Source organism: Mangifera indica, chromosome 14, assembly GCF_011075055.1.
Source record: "Mangifera indica cultivar Alphonso chromosome 14, CATAS_Mindica_2.1, whole genome shotgun sequence".
Lineage (NCBI taxonomy): Eukaryota > Viridiplantae > Streptophyta > Magnoliopsida > Sapindales > Anacardiaceae > Mangifera > Mangifera indica.
In genome coordinates, this window is record NC_058150.1 from 7,311,385 (window position 1) to 7,318,090 (window position 6,706).

Genomic DNA, 6,706 nt, shown 5'->3' on the forward strand with positions numbered 1-6,706 from the left:
TGTACGAGTAGTCATATCATTGACAGATTAAAAGAAGTCATATACTGACCTCTACTAATCGAGTGGCCTTATTGTCTTATTAGAAACCAATCTTGGTTTATGTCCAGACGGATACTAGGTTAAAGTTTGATACAAATCCAATCACTACCGACTTGTGGAGAGCCTATGGGTCACACACGAAAAGAGTTTATGAACTCTAGAGGTATGAGAATTGTCCAAATTGGATTTGGTCCAAATATCAAACGGAGAATTTAAAGCCTTGAAAAGGTCTATAGACCTGACATATTTTGGGATCTTAGTGTAATAATCCTGAGTTACTAGAGTGTATAAGATATTTGGTAAGGTTGAGTTAGATTGACTTAAATCCACATCACCTAATTTGATTCAAATTAGGATTACAATAAGATTTTACCCTATCTTCATTGATATTGGAACCTTCTAAATTTTGGTTGCATGCCAAAACTGGTAAAGAGTTAATAGGATATTAATAAGGGAATATACATGTTTAACTTATAACCCCCGTTCATGAGCCACATTCAACGAAATAAAGTTGTGAGTAACCCTACTATTTATCAAAACAATCACCTCCAATATCCTAAATTTCACTTTTAATTTGAGTGTTTTGTAGGATGATAACCTCATAATTGAACACAAGGATAGTTCTACGTGGGTACCTTTAAGAGTTGTCAACTTCATACTTGGATTCCCATCAAATTATGGCTTGGCATTTTTATTTTCCTCATTTTCTTCCTTTAGACACACCATGAGTACTTTCAGTTGTTGATTCTTGCAATGATAACCTCTAGTGAAACTTTCGTTGTATTGAAAACATATGCCACATTTCAGTTTGGATCCATATTTGACGTTACTGAGTTGCCCCTCATTTCCACCCTATAGAGTTAAATTGTGACTTCCTACCTTTATGTTTGACATTGATGTGCTTAAGCTTCTTATTGAAAAGTTCTTGTTCAAAGATGAATTTTGATGCTTAGTAGTACACAATAAGATCAATTCTAATAAAGTATATTGACCTATTTTCTGATTTAGGCCAAAATTTTGGGCATTTAGATGAATTAGGCTAAATTAGTCTCAAGTTGATTGGATTGATTTGAATTTCTTTGGATTAGAGATTGATGGGCTTGGGATGAATTGTTTGAATTTTGATTATAGGTCTTCCATGTTATCCTTGTTTGAGTAGGTGTTTTAAAACCAATTTTGAAAGGCTAATATTATAATTTTCATACAAATTATGTATATTATTTTATTTATAAATTGAAAATTAATCATTAATTATTAAATGTGTATATACTTATATATGTATGATGAATGTCTTTAGATTGGTGGACCATCATGAGGAAATCAATATATAACTTGATCGTGAAAACCTTATAAGCACGTATGGTGGTCAATTTAGAAGTATTTGTAGCCTTAGTTCCATTCTAACTAAGGGCATCATGTTGAAAGAACTTACCAAAATATAGTGTTAGATCTCATGTATCGAAGTTATTTGTGTCATTCTAGTGTAACATATGGATATATGTTGACTGCATGTTAACTAGACTTATTAGCCAAAAAGATTACACACACACACACTCATAAATAATATATCCTCTAATGGATAATTGTGCATGTGATCCCTAAAATTAAGATAACTAAAACATTTTGTATATCAATTAGTCTAGTTTGACACTAACTTGATGTAATCTTTTTTCTTAAAACTATCAATACAGTAATTGTTGTCTATGTCAAGAAATGTAGCGAGACTATAATGGATTAATAAATTATTCACTAATTCCACATACGAGAGAAAAATGTTTTTTAATGCTATATGATAGATGATTACAATTAATTAAATCTATAACTATAATAGGATTAGGGTCAGTGCTCAAATTCAATAAAATTTGGTCATTGCTTTGGAAATCAAATCATGAATTCAAGGGAACTGAGGTAGACACTATTTATATTCTATAACCTTGATGCAATATCATTATGATGAAGTAACTGCATCATTTAAACGTATAATCAAGTTAACATTGATTCTTTGCTAGTTGGGTCGTTTTTATGTCTTTTTATATGTCATCATGGTCCATGAAAAAAGAGATGATTAATTGAGATGAATCATGATTTTATTCATTGTCATCTCATTAGATTAACTATAGGTCTTATACAATAATGAGTTGTTTGCTATGACTCAGATGGTTTGGATTTAATGCACAAAGAGTGAATAAACTCATTTATTTCCTAAATATGGTGAATTTAGATCTATAAAAATGTGTCCTAATGTTTAGGAATAACTATTAGACACATTGCTAGGGACTAATTGAGAGAAATCATAGTTTATGGGTCAAAGCATAATCATCCAAAAGTTAGGGGTGGAATTAAATATTGTGACTTAGGGTTATGAGATGTCTCATATAAATTTAGACTTATGTCGTTCCTTAGACCTAGTTATCCTTCACAAAGAAAAGAGAGAAATTTTTCTCTAAATTCACACATACATTCAATCAATCAAACATACTAGTATTTGTGAAATTGTCTAAAGTCTATTCACATTTAGTAAAATCATAGAGCTTTTGTATAGATGAGTAAAGCCCCGTTGACATGACAAAGGAAGTGAAATACATATTTGGATGAAATATGCATGATGGAGCTTCCAAATACAGGTACATAATTTCAATTTGTTATTAAATCATGTATATAACAATTTCTTGATCCAAAGGACATTTTGGTGATCTTTTTATTGTAAAATTCTATATTCTACTACAATTTATTTGTTTTATTGATCATTAAACCCTTACAACCCCTACCCCATTTGTTGTTTGAGGCTTTATTTACTTCAAAGAAGTCATTCGATCCTAATCCTTTCGGCTATAAGCATTGCATCTGACCCAAACAACCAAAATACACTTTTATTTCCTCTCTCAACCCATTGATGAAACCAACAATTTGAATTGTGTTATGTAATCGCTGATTGAAAATTTTGATCAAAGGGCCATAAACTATTCATGAGGATTTCTTTCCTACATTAATCTAAATCAACTAAATAAAGCTAACTTTAGTTCTCCTTAAGACATCACCAAGAATCTTGACACTTCCCACTAAAACCATGTTAACGCTAATCTTTCCAAACACATTGTCATCATCATCTCACACTTTGGAATTTGATAGATGCAAAAATATTTTTCACTCAAAAAACCTAACTATGATCCATTAAAGGCAAGTAGTTCTAAACTCTTGGTTTGGACCTCATTCCAATCCATTTGGCTCAAGAAATTGACAGATAAAACCACTAGCTTATATTCATAGAGATGTAACCAATAATTACACATTTCTACTCAAAATTACGAACAACAATAAATGAAACATAACAATGGATAATTCCAACAATTCAAAAAGTTGAAAACCTCCCTTTGAGCCAAAGGTTATATAAACTCCAAAAACAATATTCCCCTTTCATAGACCCTTTTTTATCTCTTTTTTTCATCTACTACCTAAGCCTTCTCTAGTCATGTGTCCCTCTTTTTCCAAGTGGTCCTTAGTTGTTGTTGTTGTGTCAATAGCTTCAATATTTGTTTCTTTTTTTTTTTTTTCTAGTAATGATACAGTATATAAAGCCACCTAGTGGTAGGAGTGTAAATTGAACTGAGTTATTCACAAGCTACTCATGGCTTGACTTGATTAGTGTCAAGCTTAGCTTAAGCTTCTGGTTGGCTTGGTGAGCTACAAACTCATTATTTGACTTGAATAAATATCACTAAATCTCTAAAAGTTGCAAATATTTTACAAACACACCTAAAATATTATTTCTTATCTTTGAATATTTGAGATAATTAATAAATATATAAGTGATAATATTTAAATATAATATATTAAAAGTTAAGATGTTAGAGTTTAATTTTTTAAATTAAGTTCGAGTCAATCATTTTTTCCTAGAGCTCGAGTGGAGAACTTATCAACTTTGACGAGATCGAGCTCAACCTTTATGCCAACGGTCTAGTAGTGTAGGCATTTTGCCTTCTTATTTGTCCCAATACAACCTTAAAGGGTGATAAGACTGCATAATGTTATATTTTTACTCCTTAGTACTTAGTCTTTTATGTTTATTTTATGCCCATTTATACTTATTAAGTTTATATTTTGATTTAGATAGCATTTGGAGCAAAACAAAATTAATTTCATGATTTCTGGATAGTTTTGGCATGTCTCCATGTTTTGGGTATTATTTTCTCATCCGAGATGCTATGGAAAGTCAAGAAAGAGCTCTACAAATTTCATGTTTTAAGCTTTGTCTAGAACTGATCGAACCAGGATCAAAATCGGGCTTGAAGTTGCAATACCTACATTGGAACATTTTCTAGCTTGTGATTTTACTGGCAGATCTGATGCGTGATATTTTTAGAAGTCTCCAAGTTTTGGACGACTTCACGACTATTATATAGCTCTTTCCTATTTGCATTAGGACTTTTATTTTATTTTTAATATTTCTAATAATTAGTGGGATTATCCTATTATCAGAAGACTTCAATCACCTTTAGAAGATCTTTGAGGCCTGGAAATATGAATATATAAAGCGTAAGGAGACAGAACAGAATAGAGGAGGAGCCATTTTCTTTTTCTCTTTTCTTCTCTACGTGCTCTTATATGGCCCTGCATGGCTAATTTATTTGGCTTGGTCAAAGGAAACTAAAACCTCTGAATTAACAAACAATGAGATCCAATTAGTTTTATTGTTCAATTTATGCTTTGAGTATCGATTATTCTTCTGTGTTTGATTTTTAATGGTTATTTTTTTATTGTTGGGATGCCTACTAGTTAATTATTCATTATAATCTACTGTTAGATCAAATATCAAATCCGTAATTGTTTGATCTCTCTAATCTGTGAAGCAACTAAGGTTTAATGATTTGTTGCATTAGCGATTATTAAAGTTTAGGAAGAACGCTTGACTAAATTAAATACAACCGCTTGTGCTTGCGTTATTTAGCTTTATTAATCTCTTTAATTTTTAATGTTGCTCTCAAATTAAATTTATAGCGTTTGACTTAGGTTGTTTGATAGTTAGGGTTAATTAGATTGCTTGTTTTTAATTAACTATGACTAATGAGAGAAAAGAAAGTAATTTCAACGGTGAATATTTGAAGTATGGATAAATCTATTCGTGCATTGATGGTCAGTTGTTAAAGTTTCGATGGTGGATGTTAACTTAGACTAAGGTATGTTTTTTTTAATTAATTTCAATAATTAATTTAAATTGTTTCTTAGTTGTTCTTTTAATTTTGTTTTCTTATAAACAACCCCCTTCCTAATCTTATTCATGTTAGCATAAAAATTAGATTAGACACTCCTCATAGGAACGATCTTTTACTTGCATTATCACATTATATATTTTTAGAAGTATAGATTTTAATTTTGATTACCTACAACAGCACACCAAAATTTTTTGGATTACTACCTCTATAATTATAATAATGGTTGAAGATTTTAAATGGTTTTTTATCTCTAGCTAGAGTGAAAAATGTTGTTGACAGTTTAAGTTACTAGAATTATCTTAGGTTGCATATCAATGACCTTCTGATATAAACTTCAACTACATATATGAGATTTTTATGTTGTGTGATGGTTATTGATGTATGATATTGGCATCAGATTTAGCTTTTTATTCTTTGACATGAACATGTGTAAGATCAAATTCTCACCGTCGAATTTATTCATTTGAGAATGAATACGTTAGTGTTTTTAATCTTCTGAGGCACACAGATGTGAGTATGGTATAGCATTGAAAGCTTCTCAACTAAAAAGGAGGTGAAGGCTATGTTAGCATTTATTATTGCTTCTCTATGCTCCTTCAGTTTTATCTTGACTTTTCATTTCCATTTTGGAAATTATCTAATGAAGATACTTTGTAATTCCCCTCTTAACCATTCATGAATAAAATGAGGGAAAGAATACTTGTATGTATGTATATGTATGTGTGTGTGTGTGTAGAGTTGCAGGTTGAATTGGTCACTGAAGAGTAAACCTGATAGTTCGTGTTGGGCTAATTCAAGTTACAGATCAGAAATCTTCAACTTTGACTTGATATGAATTAGAAACGTATCAAAAATTTTAATATTAACCTAACTCTTTAATATTCAAATTGGTCTGAAATTATTTATTATTTCCACTCTCTTAAGTATTATTAATGTTTTAATTTATTCAACAAATTATATCATTCTATTATTAATACAACATTTTGTTTCAAGTATAAATTGTTTATAAAATTTATACCAAGAGTTTTAAAATACGTCAATAATTTTACTAATCAAATCATTTTTTTCTCCCTGAATAATAAAATAAAATATTTAATAACAGTTAAGAATGATATGAACAATTACAACTATATAAAAATATAATTATATGTAATCTGTAAGAACTTCAATTATTGTTGATATTATCTTTTAACATTTCAATAATTTACATTTAACAAATTCTATCATAATAATATTTTTTCTAAATATTTGAGTCAGTTTAGATTAGTTATAATTACACTATCTGATTTAGTTTTGAATGGTGTTAGGTTAATCCAAAATAAATTTCACATAAAAAAAACTTAAACCCTAATTTTTTTTTTCTTTTTGTATTGTATTATATTAGATTGCCGGATCATGTTCAAAATTGTCATATATCCTAAAGAGTGTTGTGGACTGGATCTTTGAGGGCCATCGAG